At 33.6% G+C, this 23,018-nt stretch overlaps 1 protein-coding gene across 2 annotated transcripts in view; it reads right to left on the bottom strand.

Annotated features, from left to right (window-relative positions):
- Nucleotides 1–13: 13 nt before the first annotated feature.
- Nucleotides 14–23,018, bottom strand: part of LOC114265851 (putative ribose-5-phosphate isomerase 4, chloroplastic) — a 260,134-nt gene continuing 237,129 nt past the window's right edge. For both annotated transcript variants that reach the window (XR_014339385.1, XM_082886183.1), the window contains exon 10: nt 14–140. The gene's annotated coding sequence lies outside the window, so the exon portion shown is untranslated. The remainder of the gene's footprint in view (nt 141–23,018) is intronic.

Below are 23,018 nucleotides of genomic sequence, written 5' to 3'. Positions count from 1 at the left end.
TTCCAACAAAAGAGAGTCATAAGCTCTGTACATATAAAACCCTAGGCTTGAATAAACATTTAAACATAAAATAACAAATAAAGCCTCCAGCTCCTAAGTCCTCCTAAGCTACATCCTTGGAGGAAGCATATCACCGATACCTGAAAATGATTTCCCAAATAGGGTGAGCCAAAGCCTAGTAGAAGCAGTGTAACACAATATATGAGATTTAACTAAGATATAAGTGTCAGATATATTCCATGTTTATTACAGATGCACATTCTTCACATGATCACACGATACTGACATTCACATCTAGATCCATTTCCATTTATTCATTTCAGATTAGTTCATTTCATTTCAACTCATAAACCACTTTTATACTTTTCCAAATAACCCAACTGAGATTACAACCCAGTGGTTTTCAATCAACATAACTATCACATAAACATTTCAATCTTGTCATTTTAAGAAAATTTTGTCAGCGGGATCGACACCCATGTATACATAAGATTTTGGGACTTTCACCCTGGACACTCCGGCCAACTTAATTTTCAATGGAGTCTATCCCCTATCTCCTCCCAAAACATAGAGTACATCATCTTTCTCCTCCCAAAATGTTATACATATACAATGTATTTACAAGTATCGTCATATTCAATGACATTCAATTATACATATTCAATGCCTTAACATACCATCATATTAAGGGTCAGTTTGGTAACGTTTACATTTTCAATTTATATTTACAAAAATTTTATAAACTGGTTTTTGTTTATTTTTTGTTTATTTTTAGAAAAACATAAACTACAAACGTGTTTGGTAATTGACAAAATGTTTAAAAAAATTTAAAAATATGAAAAAGAGTAAGAAATGGCAAGTGGTGGCAAGTGGCGGCGGAAGACGGTGGTGGAAAGTGGTGACGGTGGATGGTGGATAACTGGTGGCGGGTGGGTGGTGGTGGTGGGTGGATGGGTGGGTGACGGTGGCGGGTGGTAACGAGTGGGTGGTGGTGGTGGTGGTGGCGGGTGGTGGTGACAGGTGGGTGGCGGATGGCGAGTGGTGGTGGTGGGTGGGTGGTGGTGGCGAGTAGGTGGCGGGTAGTAGTGATGGGTGGGTGGGTGACGATAGCGGGTGGTAGGTTGGTAGCGAGTGGGTGGTGGTGGCAGTTGGTGGGTGGTAGTGGCAGGTGGATGGCGAATGGCGGGTGGTGGTGGGTGGTGGTGATGGGTAGGTGGGTGACGGTGGCGGGTGGTGGGTGGTAGCGAGTGGGTGATGGTGGGTGGTGGTGGTGGCGGCAGGTGGGTGGCGGGTGGTGATGGTGCTGGGTGGGTGGGTGACAGTGGCGGGTGGTCGGTGGTAGCGAGTGGGTGGTGGTAGTGGTAGCGGTGGGTGGTGGTGGCAGGTGGGTGGCGGGTGGGTGGTAGGTAATGGTGGTGGTGGGTGGTGGATGGGTGACTGGTGGCAGGTGGGTGGTAAGTGGTGGTGGCAAGTAGGTGGCGGGTGGTAGTGGTGGGCGGTGGATGGTAGTAGCGGGTGGTGGCGGGTGGATGGCAGGTGGGTGGTGGGTGGTGGTGGTGGTGACGATGGTGGGTGGTGGTGGCGAGTGGGTGGCAGGTGGGTGGTAGCTGGTGGTGGCTGGTGGCTGGTGGTGGCGGAAGACAATGGTGGAAAATGGTGGCAGGTGGTGGCTAGTGTTGGGTGGTAAAAAAAAAAACTGAAAACTCAAAATGGAAACACATTTTTTGTGTTTTCATTTTTTGGCCAAATTTATAAACTGAGACCATTGATTTATAAATCAAAAATTTTACCAAACAAGTTTTTATTTGAGTTTTTTAAATTTTTGTAAATATAAACAGAAAACTAAAAACGTAAGTGTTACCAAATGGCACCTAAGTGATTAGTTTCAATTCACTTAATCCTCATGGAATTTCTACAACAATCATAGCTATTCTCCACCGATAGCCCAATATAGTTGTTTCTAAACAGATATACAATTCTTATAACAAATAATCTATCAAATTTTCATAGGTGAGTGATTTAAACAAATCTAACTACACCATTCTTTCATACATCCTCCCAATTTCACATTTCTTATATAAATTCCATTATTTATACAAAATAAATTATTCCAAACATTTTAGGGAAAAACTCCCCATTTTCCAATTATTGACCCAAAGGTCAAAATCATCTATTTTAACACAAAACAACCTCACATCCAAACCCCATGATCAATTATATAAGACCACATAGAAACCCACTTTCTAAATCATGAACCCAAACCCTAGGTTTTCTCTAAACACCCCAAATCTGACCATATATACATAACAACAAATAACTAGGTTAAAGCTTATAACAAAGTGTAGAATATCTCTATCTCAAGTGTTTAAGTCCAAAGGAGAAATGGTGGAACTTCAAAAGTGACGAAATCAAACTCTATTCGGATGAAATGATAGCTCTTGATATGCTCCAACTCTTTATCAAAGGGAGTAGGGTAGAGAGACCCTTAGATCCTAGGAGATTTGTAGAGAGAAGTCGGTTTTTAGAGAGAGAAAGAGCCGATCTAGGGTTTTTGAGTGAAAAGATACAAAAATTTTGTGTAAAAATGAGCTATTGCAATCTGATATACGCGAGGCTCACTCAAGCGAAGGAGTTGTCGCTCAAGCAACCAAACATAATAAGTGACCTCGCTCGAGCGCAGAATACACACCTTCAGAATTTTTATAGACGCACACCATCGCTCAAAGAAGCCAAAATCTGGATAACAGCATTCTAGACCAACTAACAACCAACCTGTCCCAAACATGCCCAAGACATTCCAATACTCAAAATAGGAAAGGAAAAAGAGGGAAAGACACATGAATAACAATATTAAGCCATGAAATGCGAGTTTGGAATACAATAAAGGTCGGACCAAAACCGAAATCGCTATAAAAAGTCAATAGATAAATTAAGGGATAAAATTGAAAACAAAATGTTCTTCGGAACAAACAAAAGGGCTTTTTACCAAATTATTTCACAAAGAGTAGACTTCTTGAAAAATCTAGAAATCCCCTAGATGTTGATTTGTGATTATGTATCAAATTTAAGCAGAATAAAACAATCCCAATCAAACAATCAAGACAAAGAGACACAACGATTTTAACGTGGAAAAAACCACAATTGGACACCTCCAACTGTGATCAAAAAACCACGGGCAACAGCCACAAGAACAATCCACTAAGAAGATTTAAAGGAATTACACAGGTATACTCTCAATTACCTAAAAAAAACGAATCCACAACGCCTAATTGAACCAACCTCTATGTGCCTCTTCCAACCCCATCTTCACCACGGAATTGTCTTTCTGATGAGCCACTCCGGATTTCACCAAAGCTTCAGGCTCGAACTCTTCAGAATACACAACTGAAGAACAACACTCTCTTTTGTAGAACAAAACACAACCTTTGATGTACTCTCTTTAGAACATGAGTTGAAGACTCAATCAAAACATCAAAGAAAACTAGCAAAATCTCTCCAGATATAAACCTTAAGATCCAAAAATAAGATCTGGAGAAGTCCCATCAATCACTTAGTTTTGGGAGAAAACCAAGTATTTATAGAGAACCAAAGCAATCCTAATTTCAGAAGAAAACCAACTCTTTAATCAAATCTGGAAATCTGGGATCGCGCGGTCCGCTCGAGCTTAACACAGCCCGCTCGAGCGGACTGACCAAAAGCTGCGTGCGAACAAACTGAGATGCGCTCGAGCGTAGGAGAATCCGCTCGAGCGTAAAATCACACCCACCAGTATTTTTTGCTTGCCCTGACAAAATACTGAGACCTGCTAATCTACGCTCGAGCTCACAAGGCTCCGCTCGAGCGGACAGAACAAAAACACAAAAAATTACAATTGAATCAACATAATGTTTTGTCTCCGGATTTGACAACATAGGTAGAACCTTCTCTGAAAAGCACAATTCGGGTTGGATTCGCATCTAAACACTCATAGCCTCACTGAAATAAAAGTGAGAAAATAAATACAACTGAAAGGAGTTTTGTCAAACGGGTTTGCCAAGAAATAAAACCTAACAATCTCCCCCTTTGGCAATGCCGTGACAAAACACACCTAACAAATAAAATCCTAAACACCCCAACCCATTACAGCCAACAAAAGCCAACTTCTTTTTCAAGGTCTTGATCTGCAAAATAGTTATTAGTGCCACAATCTCCAAAACAACTATTAGTCCCACAATAGTATATGAAAAAGCAATAGACATATGACACGATTATCTTGAAACATGAGATGGAAAACATGAATAGATGAAAACTAAGACTCATGAACAACAACTCTCAAACAACCAAAACAAGATCATAAACCACACAAACAATGATATGACGATGTAAATATCAGAAACATAAAAGAAGGGCAAATAGTGCATAGTAACATGCAAGCCAATCTCCCTTACCAAACATAACAAAGTGTTCATGCTAAACAACTCTTGCAATGAGAAACCAAACTCCCCCTCACTAAAAGCAACCACAAACACTAAAAACAGTGAACAAAAAGAAAACGATAAAAACAATATGGTGGAGCAAGCAAGGAATTTCAGATTAGTACCTTAAAACACATAAGATTATCCAAGAAGCACCATTACAAGAAAATACAATGTGCACAGTCTGTAGAATATTCCTCATGCAAGAAAGTGATGCATTATGTGAAAAGCATAGATCCCATGATAAAAGTGTGTGTGTGACTCTTGGAGTTCGACAAACACTAGATTCAATCCTAGTAGTGATATGAAAGCTGGACCTCCGACAAGAGAATCTTAAGCACGACAAAGGAAAGTCAAACCACTAGGAATCAAGGGGTATTTGGTGAGTAAAGGCGGAGGCTCCCCCTCAATCAATGAATCTTTTTTTTTTCTTTCTTTTGCACATTTTTTTTTTCTTTTGCATATTTTGTCTTCTTCTCTTTCTCTTTCTTTTCCTTTTTCTTTTTCTTTATCTTTTGCACAATCATTGGTGGCTGACACGCTCAAGAGTATGGAAACCGAACCAGAGAAGCATGGATATAATAAGGATGGCCTGGTTGGTGACTCTGAGGTAGCCTTTTCCTCATGGCTAGACTGCAAAGAATTAACGGGAAAGCCATGGAGATGCAAAAGGATGGTAGGTGGTCAAGAGACTCAACATCACCCATGATATGCTAGTATAGGTCAATTCCTCTAGAAACGCAAAAGATCAATGATAGAAGTCCATAAAAAAATAATCACTAAGGCGGAAGACTCCAAAATTTGCTAATCCAAGAGTGTGTACAGAATGAGACATACTAATCAAAAAACACACACTCCAAAATGAGTAATGACCACAGAAAGCACACATATATTAACATGTAATGGATATTCTCATCAAATCCAATATGCACCAAGGACCACTCAAAAATTTCAAGCTTGCAAAACCATACTAAGAAAATCTTTTTGGGATTTTTTTTTTTTCAAGAATAAAGCAAGACAAAAAAAAATGAACAAGCACACATGTTTAACACACAAAAATCCAAAAGCTAAAACAAATAAACAAATTAACACAAGTCAAGTTTTCCCACCCAAATATTTTTGATCTTAACAAAATTAGGTCTAGCGGTCTTGGTAAATGTCGCGGTGTTGTGAACACCCTCATGAATCTTGGTATTCCGCTTAGATATGTAAGGCTGTCTCCTAACCCAAAAAGTATTCGAATTTCTACCCTTTTGAGACCCTTTCCCATGCAACTTATAACAATAAGGGCGAATATGACCATGCATACCACAATGATGACAAATAAAAACAAGGTGTACCTTCTTTTCTTTTACCTTACCAACTCTAGGGAGTTTGAGAAGTCCATCCTTATGTTGAAATTTTTGTTCTCCCTTTCCTTGAGTTCTTGTATCATGAGATGTTGAAGCACTCTGCTTTTGCTTTCTCTTACCACCAAAGCCAATGCCACTCTTGTCACAAATCATTTGTTGAGACCCAATGATATCATCCAAAGTCTTTGATCCTTTGTTCCAAAGACCAATGGTAGCCATAGCACACTTGAGCTCTTCCTCTTTCTGGATCATTAGTTCTTCCAAAGCAACTTGTGACATCTCGAGAGATTCAATCTTTTCTTCATACATGGCATGGGTTTGCAGTAGCTCATTCCTCTCTGTCTCACAAGTTAACAGTTTTGCACAAAGAACTTGTTGATCATCAACTATCTTGATGGCATTGATCCTAGCCTCGAAAATCTCCTCCTTAAGTTTGACATTCTCACTTTCACATGCTTTGAGTTTCTTTGTGAGTTTGTCATTCAATTTGAATAAGTTAAGAGACTCCTGATATAACTTTTCATAAGCTTGCTCATGCTCTTCATGATCACTCTCTGAGGATTCATCATCAGTGATATTCTCAACTGACATCTTCGGAGAATCTGTTTGTCCTTCAGCTTCGGAAGCCGCCATGAAAGCCAGAAATTGTTTATGACCCTCTTCACCGTGATCTTCATTGTCACTTTCATCTTTATCAGATTCTGATTCATCATCCCAAGTGATAGCGAGGGCTTTCTTCTTCCTCAAACGAGTAGGGCATTCTGAAGCAAAGTGGCCAAATCCTTGGCATTCATAGCATTGGAGTCTTTCAGAGTTCCCTTGTATCTTTCCTTTCTCCTTCTTGGCTATAGGATTAATTTTGAGTTTATCTTTGCCTTTAGATTTATGAGAATGAGTAGATTCCAAAAGATTAGGATTCTTTTTCAAAAAAGATTTTTTAAATTGTTTAACAAAAGCAGCCGTAATCTTGGAATCTATCTCATAATCCTCATCAGAATCCTCTCTAACTTTATGAGTACTACTAAAAGCAATATCTTTTTGTTTCGTTTTGAAATTCCTGTGTGCCTCATAAGTTTGGAGATTTCCAACCAACTGATCCAGCTTGAGGTTGTCAACATCTTGAGCCTCCTCAATAGCCGTAACTTTTGGTTGGAACCGATCGGGCAAGGATCTCAAAATTTTTCCCACAACTTTGGATTCTAGAATTTTTTCACCTAAATTGAAGCTGGAATTAACAATGTCACTCAACTTCGCATAAAATTCATCAAAGGTCTCACTATCTTTCATTGAAAGGTTTTCGAAACTAGATGTGAGCCTTTGAAGTTTTGAACGTTTCACAGAAGGAGTGCCCTCATGAATAGTTTGTAAGATATCCCAAGCCTCTTTTGCGACTTCACAATTGCAAATACGACTAAATTCTTCAGGTGTGACATCGCAAAAGAGAGAATTGATAGCTTTACTATTCCAGCTACTATTTTGGTAATCAGTTGTGTCCCACTTATCAATTGGTTTGGGGATTGTAACTCCATCAACGGTAATTGTTGGTTCAGTCCACCCATTCATGACGGATTGCCAAACTTTTTCATCAATAGATTTTAAAAACGATCTCATCCGAGCTTTCCAAAAAGAATAATTGGATCCGTCAAGTAGGGGTGGTCGAACCATAGAATTTCCTTCACGAATTGTATCCATTATCACAAATCAAACAAGATCTCGTTCTAAAAGAATTTTTTTTTTAAAAAAAAAAAAAATAGAACGACCTGCTCTGATACCAATTGAAAAATCTAGAAATCCCCTAGATGTTGATTTGTGATTATGTATCAAATTTAAGTAGAATAAAACAATCCCAATCAAACAATCAAGACAAAGAGACACAACGATTTTAACGTGGAAAAACCACAATTGGACACCTCCAACTGTGATCAAAAAACCACGGGCAACAGCCACAAGAACAATCCACTAAGAAGATTTAAAGGAATTACACAGGTATACTCTCAATTACCTAAAAAAAACGAATCCACAACGCCTAATTGAACCAACCTCTATGTGCCTCTTCCAACCCCATCTTCACCACGGAATTGTCTTTCTGATGAGCTACTCCGGATTCCACCAAAGCTTCAGGCTCGAACTCTTCAGAATACACAACTGAAGAACAACACTCTCTTTTGTAGAACAAAACACAACCTTTGATGTACTCTCTTTAGAACATGAGTTGAAGACTCAATCAAAACATCAAAGAAAACTAGCAAAATCTCTCCAGATATAAACCTTAAGATCCAAAAATAAGATCTGGAGAAGTCCCATCAATCACTTAGTTTTGGGAGAAAACCAAGTATTTATAGAGAACCAAAGCAATCCTAATTTCAGAAGAAAACCAACTCTTTAATCAAATCTGGAAATCTGGGATCGCGCGGTCCGCTCGAGCTTAACACAGCCCGCTCGAGCGGACTGACCAAAAGCTGCGTGCGAACAAACTGAGATGCGCTCGAGCGTAGGAGAATCCGCTCGAGCGTAAAATCACACCCACCAGTATTTTTTGCTTGCCCTGACAAAATACTGAGACCTGCTAATCTACGCTCGAGCTCACAAGGCTCCGCTCGAGCGGACAGAACAAAAACACAAAAAATTACAATTGAATCAACATAATGTTTTGTCTCCGGATTTGACAACATAGGTAGAACCTTCTCTGAAAAGCACAATTCGGGTTGGATTCGCATCTAAACACTCATAGCCTCACTAAAATAAAAGTGCGAAAATAAATACAACTGAAAGGAGTTTTGTCAAACGGGTTTGCCAAGAAATAAAACCTAACACTTCTTATCAATAAAAAAATATCTATTGAATCTAATGCCTTATACCTTCTTTACTTTTGACTTTTCAACAATTGACGCTTTTAAAATTCCCCTATCGTTAATCTTGTGTTAGTTTATTTAACAAAATATGTCCATATCATGCTGATGTCATGTATTATGAGTCAAAAATCCCAAGATTGTCCTTAAATATTCAAATAGTATATTTCACTCACTTCCCTTGAGGTTTTACAAAAAAATTAATGTTACAAAAAAATTAATGAAGACCCATATATTATTTTAGTAATGTTGAACAAAATTATTAAATTCTATGCAATATTAAAAAAAAAATTCTAAGACATTATAAAAATATTTAAACATTGATAAAATACTTAAAAAGAAGTCATATCTCTAAAATTAATGTTATTATAGATAATACCTTAATAATTTTACATAAGATTTATTTCACACTACATAACTAATGTAAAATTTATCATTTGAACTAACGTATTTATTGTTTGAACCTTTTTTTATTTATTTATAAAGAAAGTTAAAATAAATTAACTTCTTTATTTTTTAAACAAAATGAACTCTTTGGATCCATGAAACAATCCTTGAATATTACATAAATTTGTAATTGAATCATGTTTTACTCTATAATTTGAATATGTTTTCAATGCTCTATGTTTTTCTCTATAATGTGAGAGAACTTAAGCCTTTCATATTCGGTTCATCAATATATATAAATCTATAATAATTATAAAAAAAATTAAAAATTAAAGTATTATATCTATATGTGTAACTAAACCCTAAGTTAGATCAATAAACGTGTTTAAATAATAAATGAAAATTTAATCTATTGTAAAAAATAGGGCTGAGTAAGGAATCTGTAAAATCCGTAATCTGATGCAGTCCAGTCCAATCCGATTAGTTTGGATTGATTTTTTGAATCCATGGTTCGGTTCCGGATTGAAGAATTAAAAATCCGTAGTCCACGGATTGGTTCCGAATTGAACCCCATGGTTCCGGATTGGAACCGATTCGGACCGTATACAAATAATCTATATTTTTATTATACATCCTCCCCCATAGTATCTTCTCTTATTCTATATAAAACCTAAACTCAAACTTAAACCCCGTATAATATCTTTTTTTATTACTTTTGTTTGTTAGTTTTTAGTTTTAATTTGTAATGGTTTAAATACTTATGGTGAAATCAGTTTTCTAATGATTGTTTAAATTCTAGAACATTATGTCACTATTATAGAAAAACATGTTGTTATTATGGAACGAATATAGCACTATGTTTATATTTTTATGAAATTAAAGTGTTATATATATATATATTTGTTATTTAATTATGTGAATCCGTGGTCCTAAACCGATCCAATCCATGTTTAAATGGATTGGTTCGGATTGGTTCCACGAATTAAACGGATTGGATTGGTTCTAATTTTTCAAGAACCGTAGATAACGGATTGGTTCTGGTTTTACCCCAATCTGGACCAAGCTCACCCCTAGTAAAAAAGGAATCATTGCTTTTTTGTCCATTTTTTCAGCATCTTTTCCCTTTCATCAGTGCTACCTAGCATCATCCAATACCACAACAACTTATGAAACATGATTTTTTTATTTTTTATTTTTTGTAAACATATTTGTGTATTAAATTTTTTTAAAGAAAAATAAACATAATATCATTTCATATTTATAATTTAAAAAAAAAAACTTATAAAAATTACCAAACGCTACCTCATAAATATATTAAAAAAAATTTCATTTTTATCTTTTCACAATCTTATATTATTCTTAAATTTTAATTTTTGTCTTTAAATCTTTCAATTTTCAGTCCATGGATTTTTTAGAAAAGGGGTCAATATTTCTCACCTTATTAACAAAAATTTTTAAAATAAATATAAAAGTACAAAAAATCTAATCATGTTACAATAAAAATAAATTAAAATTAATTAATAAGAAATGAAAGATAAAAAAAAATATTTAAGAATAATAAGCAATTTAAATAATTTGTCATTTCTTACATCTAATTAGAATGAAATTTTACTTGAAGAAAGAAATTATTCGAAAATAATAAAACACTCAAATAATTTGTTATTTATTACATCTAAAATCTATATCTCCATCGTTGTTTCTCTCATTTAAATTATTTTTATTAAATTAAATATTAAAATTAATTCAAATAAGAAACATGCATATTCTTTCTTACTTTCATTAATGGTTTTTTTTTTAACTTTAAAAAGTTCAAAAACTTAGAGCAGGAAAAAAAATACTAAGTCCAAGAATTACAAAAAAAAAAAATTGTCACTACAACAAAAACGGTCTATGGTGACGAAAACGCATGACGAAAAAATATTTAGTCTCCAAATATGCACGTTTTAGTGATGAAAATAAGATTTCGCCTCCAGTTATATTATTTTCAAAGACGAAAACCAAATTTCGTCACCAAATGCTTAAAATCAAATAGAACAATAGGTGACGAAAATTTTATTCGTCTCTAAATTTTATTTTTTGTCACAAAACAATTTCCCGCCCTTGGAAAATTTGGTGGAAGATTTGGCGCCATTTTGGAAACGAAATTTGTCATCACCATTGTAAAAAAATTTAGAGAGGAAATAATTTCGTCTCCAAATGTATTATTTTTAGAGAGGAAAACCAAATTTCGTTACCAAATGCTTAAAATCAATAAAAAATACAAGAAATCTGGGCTATCGTGACAAAATTTGGTAACGAAATTTTTTTTGTCTTAAAATTTAACCCAAAGATGACGAAATATTAATTTTGTTGTTTGTTTTAATTTTTTTCAAAAGTATAGGAGACGAAAACAAAATTTTGTGTGCAAAAATGAGGCACCAATTTCATTTGCATTGGCGCGAATTATTTTAGCTCATTGGAGACAAACATTTTTTGTCACAAAATATAATTTTTTTTTTTGTGACGAACGTAATTCGTCACCAATAAATTCCATGCCTATTAAACGATGTCGTTGCATATTTCCATTTATTAGGCAACAAATATATTTTTGTCTGCGAAGGATAAGTTATGGAAGACGAAAATATTTCGTCACCAATAAACACTCCATCATGCAGACAATGTCATTTCATCTTTCTATTAAATAGGCGACAAATATATTTTTGTTTTAGAAGAATAAGTTGTGGGAGACGAAAATATTTTGTCACTAATAAATTCTAATTGATTGCGTGACGAATATATTTTTCGTCTCATAAGGTTAAGTTGTGGAAGACAAAATTATTTCATCACCAATAATAAATTCTTTGTTCCGGCATTGAAGGATACAAAAATATTTTATCACTAATCATTTCTCTTTATTAAAATGTCGTGGTTTTGTGTTTCAAAGCATTGGAACTGTGACCCCAAGAGATACACTCTGATGCTTATCACTCATTTTCATGTACACGGACCTTGAAGTCATGACCCAAGAAAACACTTTCTACAAACCCTCATTTCTCTCTCGCACTTGAGTCTACTCCTCTCTCACAAGTATTGAAGTCGTGACTCAAGAAGACACTGTAAACCATTTCTTCTATTTCGCGCTAAAGCCTATCTCTTCTGTCTCACACTTAAGCCCTTCGTGCATGCCAACATTGAAGCTATTATCCAAGAAGGCACCCTATGTAAACCCACTATTCTTTCTCACAGTGAAGGCCCCTCTTGCACACAAGCACTTTTTCTCATTGTCTGAACCAACTCTATCCTTTCCGTCTAGAACACCCATTTCAGAAAAATCGAAGGTCAAAACCTCTCTCAAAAAAAAAAAAAAAAAAGAAGATAATTAATGTAGCTATTTTTTTTGTGAGAAAAAATACAAAGAAACAAATAATAAAAAATTTGTAATTTTCAAAATTAATAGAAAACATTACCTTGTTTAGTATGGAGTTTTCAATAATTAATTTTTAAAATTTGGTGATAAAATTTATTTTCGTTTTAGAATGTAACCCAAACATGACCAAATATTACTTTTGTTGTTTCTTTTAATTGTTTTCAAAACTATAGGAGACGAAAAAATAAATTTTTCAGAAAAAAAAAGAGGCACCAATTTTTTTTCTTGTTGGCGCCAATTATTTTAGCTCATTGGAGACGAACATTTTTGTCACAAAATTTAAAGTTTTTTGCGAAATTTTGTGACAAAGGGAATTCGTCACCAATAAATTCCAAACTTATTAGACGATGTCGTTTCATTTTTTTATTTATTTGGTGACAAATATATTTTTTGTCTGGGAAGGATAAGTTATGGAAGACGAAAATATTTCATCACCAATAAACCCTTGATGCTCGTTTTATCTTTCTGTTAATTAGGCGACAAATATATTTTTGTCTCAGAACGATATGTTTTGGGAGACGAAAATATTTTGTTACTAATAAATTCTCCATGTGTCGTGTTGCATTTTGATTGATTGTGCGACGAATATATTTTCGTCTCATAAGGTTAAGTTGAAGGAGACGAAAATATGTCATCACCAATAAATTCTCCATCCCCACACAACATTGTTTTTGTATTTTTGTTGATTAGGCAACGAACATATGAGTTTAAGACGAAAATATTTTCTCACTAATTATTTCTCTTTATTAAAATGTCGTCAGAAACTAAGAGACGCTCTTACCTTAATCATTTACTTTCACACAGACACAAATACTAAAGTCGTGACCCGAAAAGACACCCTCTACAAATCCTCATTTCTCTCTCGCACTTGAGTCTCCTCTCTCAAAAGTATTGAAGCTGTGACTCGAGAAAACAATCTCTATAAACCATCTCTTCTATTTCGCACTGAAGTTTCTCTATTCTCTCTCACATTTAAGCCATTTGTGCATGCAAACATTGTTATCGAAGAAGACATTTTGTGCAAAGCTACTATTCTTTCTCACAGTAAATCCCTCTCCACAAAAAGAAAATAATAATATTAATAATTAAACAAGAAAACAAAATACAAGAAATCTAGGCTACTGTGACAAAATTTGGTGACTTAAAATTTAATCCAAAGATGACAAAATATTAATTCTGTCGTTTGTTTTAATTTTTCTCAAACGTATAGGAGACGAAAAAAAATTTCGTCTGCAAAATTCAGGCGCCAATTTCATTTGCATTGGCGCGAATTATTTTAGCTCATTGGAGACGAACATTTTTGTCACAAAAAAATATATATTTTTTGCGACGAACGTAATTCGTCACCAATAAATTCCCTACCTATTAAACAATGTTGTTGCATATTTCCATTTATTAGGCGACAAATATATTTTTGTCTAGGAATGATAAGTTATGGAAGACGGAAATATTTCATCATCAATAAACACTCCATCATGCAAATGATGCCGTTTCATCTTTCTATTAAATGGGCGACAAATATATTTTTGTCTTGGAAGAATAAGTTGTGGGAGATGAAAATATTTTGTCACTAATAAATTCTGATTGATTGCGCGATGAATATATTTTTCCTCTCATAAGGTTATGTTGTGGAAGACAAAAATATTTCGTCACCAATAATAAACTGTTCTTGTATTTAAGGAGACAAAAATATTTTATCACTAATTATTTCTCTTTATTGAAATGCTATGGTTTTGTGTTTCAGAGCACTGAAACCGTCACCCCAAGAGACACACTCTGACCCTTATCACTCATTTTCATGTGCACGGCCACTCAAGTCGTGACCCAAGAAGACACTTCCTAGAAACCCTCATTTCTCTCTCACACTTAAGCCTACTCCTCTCTCATAAGTATTGAAGTCGTGAAGCAAGAAGACACTCTGTAAACCATTTTTTTTATTTTCGCACTAAAGCCCCTCTCATATGTCTCACACTTAAGCCCTTCATGCATGCCAGTATTGAAGCTATTATCCAAGAAGGCACCCTATGCAAAACCGACTATTCTTTCTCATAGTGAAGGCGCCCCTTGCATAAGCACTTTTTCTCATTGTCTGAACCAATTCTACCCTTTCCGTCTAGAACACTCATTTTAGAAAAATCACAGGTCAAAACCCCTCTCCACAAAAAAAAAAAAAAAAAAAAAGCTTTTTTTTTTGTGAGAAAAAAAAAAACAGAGGAAAAATTAATAATAATTTTTTAATTTTCAAAATTAATAGAAAACATTACCTTGTTTAGTATGGAGTTTTCAATAATTAGTTTTTAATTTTTAATCTATATTTTTTTAGTGAACATTTTTTAATATTATAATTTATTTTTTTTTACTTTTTAAATCCCTTTAATTTAGATGAGAGCAGATTGCAGCAATTGTCCCGGTACTTTGGTCCTTGTGTCATATAAATGGTATGTGCCATATCTATATCTATCTATCTATATGTCTATATCTATCTATCTATCTATCCTATATATTAAGCAAAAGGAGGTTTTTAACCCCAAGCCACGTGGGAGCTCCAATCTCCCAATCTAAATTTTCTGATTTTTTTTATTTAAAAAAAAACCTTAGCATTTATTAACTTCTCTCAACCCCCAAGTCTTACCCTCATAACAACTCCTTAATGCATTAAGAACAAACATAAAAAATTCTTTGAAATTCAACACATGAATTCTTTGAAAAGTCTCAACACATATTATTATTATCCCTCATAATAGCACTTTAATGCATTAAGAACAAGCATAAAAAAAAAATTTCTTGAAAAGTCCAACACATATGATTATTATCAAAATATTAAACTTTAATATAATATAATAATAAAAAAAGACATTTAATTCCTTGAAAAGTCTAACACATATGATTATTATCAAAATATTGAACTTTAATATAATATAAAAAAGGAAAAAAAGAAGACATTTAAAAAAAAGAAAAAAAAAGAAGACATTTAAAAATCGCAATTCACATATATATATAATTGTAAACACAATCCGTGCATAGCACGGGTGATATGCTAGTCTATACTATATATTAAGCAAAAGGGGGTTTTAACCCCAAGGCTTGTGGGAGCTCCAATATCCCAATCCTAATTTTTTGATTTTAAAAAAAAAAAAAACCTCAGCAATTATTAATTTCTCCCAATCCCCATGTCTTTTAGGAGATTTGGTCAAAATCCCCTCATAATTAAACTTTAATGCATTAAAAACTAGCATAAACAAAATTCCTTGAAAATTTCAACACATCTATCTATCTATATTATATTATCTATATCTATATCTATATATATCTATCTATCTATATCTATACTATATATTAAGCAAAAAGGGGTTTTTAACCCCAAGGTCCGTGGGAGTTTCAATATCCGAATCTGAATTTTTTATATTTTTATTAAAAAAAGAAAAACTCAACATTTATTGACTTGGTCAAAATCCCCTGATCAACATTTATTAACTTTTTTCAATCCACATGTTTTTCCACATGTCTGCATTTATTGATACAATCCCCTGATCAGCATTTGAAATCCCCTCATACAAATAATTATAGATACAATCCGTGTATAGTTACTGCAGTACCCTTTTTAACTTCTCTCATACACTATGCTTAGTGATAAGATTGTTAAATTATTTTTATAAAAAATCTTTAAAAACATAATTTATATATTAAAAAAAAATCTAAAACAAATATAAATATCTATAATTATCTATACTATATATTAAGTAAAAGGAGATTTTTAACCCCAAGCCTTGTGGGAGCTCCAATATTCCAATCTAAATTTCTTGATTTTTTGATTTAAAAAAAAATATTAGCATTTATTAACTTCTCCAAACTTCCAAGTCTTACCCTCATAATAACACTTTAATACATTAAGAACAAGCATAAAAAAAATTCTTTGAAATCCAACACATATGAATTCCTTGAAAAGTCCCAACACATATGATTATTGTCCCTCATAATAATACTTTAATGTATTAAGAACAAGCATAAATTTTTTTTTAAAAAAGTCCAACACATATGGTTATTATCAAAATATTAAATTTTAATATAATATAATAATAAAAAAAGACATTCAATTCCTTGAAAAGTCCAACACATATGATTATTATCAAAATATTAAACTTTAATATAATATAAAAAAGGAAAAAAAAAAGACATTTAAAAAAAAAGATATTTAAAAATCGCAATTCACATATATAGATAATTGTAAATATATTAAGAAAAATGGGGTTTCTAAACCCCAAGCATTGTGGGAGCTCCAATCTCTCAATCTTAATTTTCTAAATTTTTGATTTTAAAAAATAAAAAAAAAACTCAGCATTTAGTGATTTAGTCAAAATCCACTGATCAGCATTTATTAACTTTTTCCAATCTACATGTCTGCATTTATTGATTTGATCAAAATCCCTGATTAACATTTAAAATCCCCTAATACAAATAATTATAGATACAGCATGTGCATAGTTACTGCAGTATCCTTTTTAATTTCTCCTGTACACTATGGTTAGTGATAAGATTGTTAAATTATTTTTATAAAAAATCTTTAAAAACATAATTTATATATTAAAAAAAAATTAAAACAAATATAAACATCTATAATTATTCCGTGCATAGCACGGATGATAGGCTAGTTCCGTCTTAAGCAAAAGGGAGTTTTTAACCCCCAAGGCCTGTGGGAGCTTCAATATTCCAATCTAAATTTTCTAAATTTTTTATTTTTTATTTAAAAAAAAAACTCAGCATTTATTGATTTGGTTAAAATCCCCTGATCAGCATTTATTAACTTTTTTCAATCCACATGTCTTTCCACATGCATGCATTTATTGATTTGGTCAAAATCTCCTGATCAGTATTTAAAATCCCCTCATACAAATAATTATAGATACAATTCGTGTATAGTTACTGCCGTACCCTTTTCAACTTCTCACGTATATTATGGTTAGTGATCAAATTGTTAAATTATTTTTATAAAAAAATATTAAAAAAAACATAATTTATATATTAAAAAAAATCTAAAACAAATATAAATATCTATAATTATCCCGTGCATAGCACGGGTGATTTTCTTGTCTATACTATATATTAAGCAAAAAGGGGTTTTTAATCCCAAGGCCTGTGGGAGCTCCAATCTCCTAATCTTAATTTTCTAATTTTTTTATTCAAAAAAAAAACTCAGCATTTATTGACTTCTCCCAACCCACAATCCCTTTTGACTTCTCTCATAATTATTGCAACACCCTTTTCAATTTCTCTCATACACTATAGTTACACACAAAAAAAATTTTAAAAAATAAGAATTTAGCTATAGATCTCAAAAAGATATAACATCTAAATTTAAATTATGATTTAATAATATAATTATGTATTTTTTTTATGTATATCTATCAAAATTTTAAATCACTTAATGGGACAAATTAATCAATTTTCCAAAATTATTGATTTTTAATTTACAAAATAGATTAAAAAAAACTATTGACTGATTTATTTATTTTTAATTTACAAAATAAATTAAAAAAACTATTAACTGATTTATTTATTTAATAACCAAAATATTTCATAATCTCTCCCTCCTAATCTCTCTCACAAATTTTCAAAAAAAAAAATTAAAACTTGCATTCCTTTTCTCTTCTCCAAAAAATCAAATAATGTTTTTTATTAAAGTTGTAGATATCTACCTATATTTTATATATTATATTATAACATAACAAAAAAAACTAAAAAAAAAAAATCTTTAAAGTTTATCTAAATAAACTTTAAATCTTATCTGAATAAACTTTAAATCAATAAAACTAAATAATAATAATTAAAAACAAATGGAAACTACAAATAAATTAAATTAAAAAAAAAAAGATACCCACAACTTCATCTTAAATAAATTGAAAAAAAAATACCCGAATAGAAACCACACAAAAATAAAAATAAAAATAAAAATATATATTTTGAAAGTTTGCGGAAAAATAATTTATTTTAAAAACACTTTTTCAAAGAAACACCACCTGATTACACGATCCAAAATACCTTCTCCAAGTGAGTTGTTGATAATACCTCACCAAGCGATCCAAGTGTCTCGCCTCCAAAGTGATTCACCTTGCATCCTCTTTGATTTATTTTTGTGTATATATTTTCTACAGACCTTAAAAATTCTGATGGCCAATTTTTGTATCAAATACATCTGATATATATACACAACACATGATAGAGTTTGCATGTAGGTGGGACCCTTAGGGATCTCTATCTTTTAGTTGTGGGGATAAAATAAAAGATGTATCTTTTATTTTAAATATACAAGATACAACTTATCCAATTTTTCATTAATTATCTTTTAAACAGATAATATAGAACTTCTACTAATTGCAATAATGTCCATCAACACATTACAATTAAACCCCTAAAAGTAGAGAATTACAAGTGAGGCCCTTTCTTACAATTAATCACAAATTTCCTTCCACCAAACTATATTCCACATGAGCTATTAGCTATGGACAAATTTATCACTATCAAAAGCCCTAACTCATGTAACCGAATTCTAAATTTTTCCTTCTTCTAATTGGACCCTAAAAGCATTTTTCAAAAATAGTATTTTTACAATTATATATGTATAAAATATTTTTACGAAACAGTAACCGGCTGGTTTTCTTTTGATCCAATGTTAATAGGAAAAATTGCTTGAATATACTTTCTCACTTGAGAATGGTGGATTCCATGTTAAGCACCTATATAAATTAATTACCACTCACATAACCCAACATGTCCGTGTATAGCCTTTAATTCGGCGTCACCGATTGACAATGTCAAAGTTAAATGAATAGATAATTAATTTATACAAGCCTCTCAGGTCAAAGGAAAATAAGTGTATTGTAATAGAACTACCTTTTAAACTGATAGTGATCATTCCATAGGTGTTCTTAAAACCGATCCTGTTCAGTGCATTTACTTATTGCATAACACCCACCTATTTGCTTAAGGTCACTACCTCAATGATGGAGTTAATCATTCTATCATATAGTAGCAAAACATGTGTAGGCCATAGTAGTGCGACGCCCAATCAACACCCATAGCCTAGAACATTTAATTGGGTCTACAAGGCACCGAAAAATCATAACTCTCGGCTTTTGGTTCATTAACCATTAGCATGTTTGTCACGACCCCAAACCGCCCCTAGTAGTTTGGTGCCGTGATGGCCAGTAATCCGTAATTACCAAAGGCCAACTTTCAAAAGTTTAACACAATCAGAGTATGGATATAGGGGCTCACAAATGCGGAAGCAATAAATCAAAATACAAGTAGTCCATAAGAGCTGTGCATAAGTCCAATGATATGGCATATATCTTTACAACTTGAATACAATAAAGTAAAATACGTATTACATCTTGATCAAAAGGCTTCTCGAGTCGTCATATACAAAATACAGTGAATACAAGCCAAGAAGCATGATTTTCAAGATTCGCCGACGTAAAAGAAATAACATTGCCGACGTGAATATAAAACAAAGCCGACATAATCATGGGTCCAAAACAAGCTTTCAAAAACACATTCTAGGCGTCGCCGACGTCCTGCTCATCACCTACATATATATAGAGAGGGTGAGCTTGGATACTCAGTGAATGGTACAAATAATAAAGGTTTTGCATGAATATAGCCGAAGTCTTTCAAAACAAAACATGCTAAAACCATACGAATATTAGCCGAGATTCTTCCAGAGCAAAACACATCAAAGCTTTATCAAAACAAGGGATGAACCGTATTCATCTATCAAGTCTTACAAGTCTCAAGGGATGCTTACTGACATCGGCAAAACACATCAAAACTTTAACAAAATAAGGGATGAACCGTATTCATCTATCAAGTCTTACAAGTCTCAAGGGATGCTTACTGACATCGGCAAAACACAAATCAAGCTTTCCGAGCAAAGAAGTCCACGCGGTAAACCGTCAGTGGCAAAACAAGGACTGTACGATCCGTAATCGATTAGTCAAGGTACTGCGAAAGTTTATAGTCCTCCAGCACAAGGGACTTGTGTTACTTAAGCCCGTAGCTCATTTCAACACGATGGTCTTGTGTTACTTAGGCCCGTAACCCGTTTTAACACGATAGTCTTTCCAAGAGAGGACCGTATCCTCTTATACTTAGTACTGCGAAATCTTTCCAAGAAAGGACCGTATCCTTTTATACTTAGTGCTGCGAAAGTTTAGAGTCCTCCAGCACAAGGGACTTTTACACTTGGTACTGCGAAATCTTTCCAAGAAAGGACCGTATCCTTTTATACTTAGTGCTGTGAAAGTTTAGAGTCCTCCAGCACAATGGACTTTTACACTTGGTACTGCGAAAGTTTAGAGTCCTCCAGTACAAGGGACTTTACACTTGGTACTGCGAAAGTTTAGAGTCCTCCTGTACAAGGGACTTTTCAAGAATGACATCAAAACAAATCTTATACTTGATACATCAAAACAGGGCTATTCATTCATGCTTAACAAATACTTTCGTCAAAACAAAGCAAAGCAAGATTTCTCAAAACAGTATAACATAGCTTTATTAGAAATACCACTCACCTAGTTCTTCAGGTGCAGGCTCAAAGCAAAGATCAAGGTCCTACAATCACACGGCAATCACATTCTCAAAACAAGCTTTTCATGCATGCGAATGATCTCGGCATTCCCGACAGATCCAAGTCAGTAACAAAGCAAAACATGCTGGGAGTTTAAACACTGCTCCTATCTCATGGAAACACACTGGGTACCAACCAGGTCCTTGCCGAGGTCCTACACCTCCTTGCCGAGGTGTGGTCCCGATGGCCTTATCAAAAGCAAAGTCGGGAAAGCCTGGGTTTCCCTTTGAAGAACATGAAGGACATGATGAACATGATCATGAAGAAGATGAATGCAAGATCATAACTTGTTACAAAATCAGAGATTTCATGCCAAGAGTTCAAAACAGGGACCTGGGTACCCATACAAGAAGGTCATGCAAGAACAAACACAAAAACATGGTTTTGGTTTCAAAACTTTCGGATCAAAACGAGACTTTTCTTCAAGAACACATGAATACCATTTTTCTCTTCCAAAACCAACTTCAAATCGATGCATGACATGCAAAACAGATTCGATCATGCAATGCAGCTAAATGATCAATAACAACAACCAAAGTAGATCAAGATTCTAACCTCAAAACTCGAATCTAACGGTTCAAACCTCGAAGATCAAGCTTGGAAGATCTATTCTCGCTCAAGAACTCCTCCTCCTTCTCTCTAGAGCTTCTCTCTCTAAAGGCAAAGATTTGAGACAAAATGATTTGTTTCTAGGTCTGCCGGATGTCTTAACAATCAGCTCGGACACGTGGCGCTATCGGGTTGGTTCAACTCAAAAGGTGATTGATTGATAAGACAAGTCTATGACAAAGCGTACGCAGCAAGCTGGGGTAAGGCACATCGGCAAGTAATGACATCGGCTCAAGTCAAAGCTTCGGCAACAGGGTAACAAAGACATCGGCTAGGGAGGACGACACTTGACTAAGCTGTGCCACACCTTGGCCGGGGTGTGCCACACCTCGGTCTAGGCCATACCTGCCCAAGGACAAGGATCACTAAGTGCTAAACATCTCGGCAACAAGCCCGAGGTGAAGCTAGGATCAACCAAATGGTTCCAAAACAGCTCTAAGTACAAAGGTTCAAAGGTGGACTAAGCTCAAGATGACCTCGGCTACACACCGAGCAAAGAACAAAATCATTCAAGTAACACTTAAACAAAACAAGGCAAGGCAAGACTTTCAAAACAACATAACAAGGCAAGATCATGCATGAATGTATGCAAGTATGACAAGAGTAAGGTGAGGGTTGCTACAATGTTTTTCTACAATGTTACCCAAGGGACCTTATGTTCACATCATATGTAACATTAAATATAACATTGCCCATAATAACATACAAAATGCAAAATATAAAATGCCAAGCAATTTATATAATCAATTAATAAAGTCAATAAATTGGTTTTTGAAGGCACAAATGCTAACATTTATCTATCTATCTATATCTATATATACTATATATTATGTAAAATGGAGTTTTTAACCCCCAAAGCTTGTGGGAGCTCCAATATGCCAATCCTAATTTTCTAATTTTTTGTTTTTTTTTAAAAAAAATAACCTCAGTATTTATTAATTTCTCTCAACCCATAAGATTTTTTTACTTCTCTTATAATTATTGTAGTACCTTTTTCAAAACAAATAATTTGTATATTAAAAAAAATTTAAAACAAATATAAATATCTCAATCTATATCTATCTATTTATTTATATCTATCTCTAACCCACAAGTTTTGTGGGAGTTTCAATATCTAAACCTTAATTTCTTAATTTTTTTGATTTTTTTTGAAAAAAAAAAACCTTAGCATTTATTAAATTCTTCCAAGTCTTTTTAATTTTTTCAATACACACACTCTTTTTAACTTTTCACATATCTATTGCAAATAGTGAGGGTCCTTTTTGTTTTCTCCTTCTTGACTTCTCACTTCTACACTTTCAACTTCAGTAACTACGTATGCAAACAGTAAGTCTTCTT

This window comes from Camellia sinensis, chromosome 9 (assembly GCF_055761805.1).
Source record: "Camellia sinensis isolate YWXY chromosome 9, ASM5576180v1, whole genome shotgun sequence".
NCBI classification, from domain to species: Eukaryota; Viridiplantae; Streptophyta; class Magnoliopsida; order Ericales; family Theaceae; genus Camellia; species Camellia sinensis.
This window is presented reverse-complemented; position numbering and strand designations above follow the sequence as displayed.